At 39.4% G+C, this 958-nt stretch overlaps 1 pseudogene; it reads left to right on the top strand.

The window, feature by feature from the left end:
• Window positions 1-412: 412 nt before the first annotated feature.
• LOC114009736 (uncharacterized) lies at window positions 413-500 on the top strand (annotated as a pseudogene).
• Window positions 501-958: the final 458 nt, after the last annotated feature.

The raw sequence follows: 958 nt of genomic DNA, 5'->3' as shown, positions 1-958 counted from the left end.
TTGCAGGTCCAAAATTCAGAAAGGAGAATGAAAGAGAAGAGATTGCAGCCCTAAGGGCTGATTTCTCGCTTTCTCTCTCTCTGTCTCTCTGGTGAGCACATGCTCACTATAGCTAAAATCTTAAAAAAAAAAAAAAAAAAAAAAAGACACAAGGGCCACCTGCTGGTGGCACAGCGGTTAAAGCACTGGAGTCACACATTGTTGACAATGGTTTGAATCCCAGATCTGGCAGCTTGCTCTCACACACTCCTTCTGTCTCTTTCTCTGGTCAAGCTTAAAAATAATCAATTAAATTAAATTAATAATAAAAAAGAATATTTAAAACAAACAAACGAATAAAACACCCACTAGGATCTGTGGCATACATGTACATGAAACTTTGATTCACTATTTTTAAAAAGTACTCATACAGATCCTTTTGTGGTTCAGAAGCGTGATGATTGGGTGTTCACACCTGTGCGTGACATGTGCCTCCCTCCTGGCACAGTACCCGTCTGACGTGGAAAAAAAAATACTTATACAGATAAATATTTGACTACACTGGGGGTGTCTTAGAGAAGTTAATTCTAAACAATTCAGACAATCTTACTAAATAATGCCAGTATTATTTTCTGTTTTTCAGATGCTTTTAGCTTATTATCTGATGGTATCCTGCAGACAACAAGATAGAGGAAGACCAAGAAAACACTGAAAAAGCTTCTCCTAAAAATCAAGTTCCTGAGGATGATTCAGAAATATCCATGGATGTTACCAGATATCTTGGTATAGTTTCACTCAGCATTATAAAAAAACAATTACAGGGGTCAGCAGGTGGCATGGAGGTTAAGGTGCCAAATGACCGCTCCATGGTTCAAGTAACAGACCTGGCAACTTGAAAAACACACTAAGCACATGTGTGTGCGTGCCCAAAGTCCCAAGAGGAGAATGGAGAAGGGACTACAGTGTGGTCATCCCCCCT

Source organism: Tupaia chinensis, unplaced genomic scaffold (genome assembly GCF_000334495.1).
Source record: "Tupaia chinensis unplaced genomic scaffold, TupChi_1.0 Scaffold000610_1, whole genome shotgun sequence".
Lineage (NCBI taxonomy): Eukaryota > Metazoa > Chordata > Mammalia > Scandentia > Tupaiidae > Tupaia > Tupaia belangeri.
This window is presented reverse-complemented; position numbering and strand designations above follow the sequence as displayed.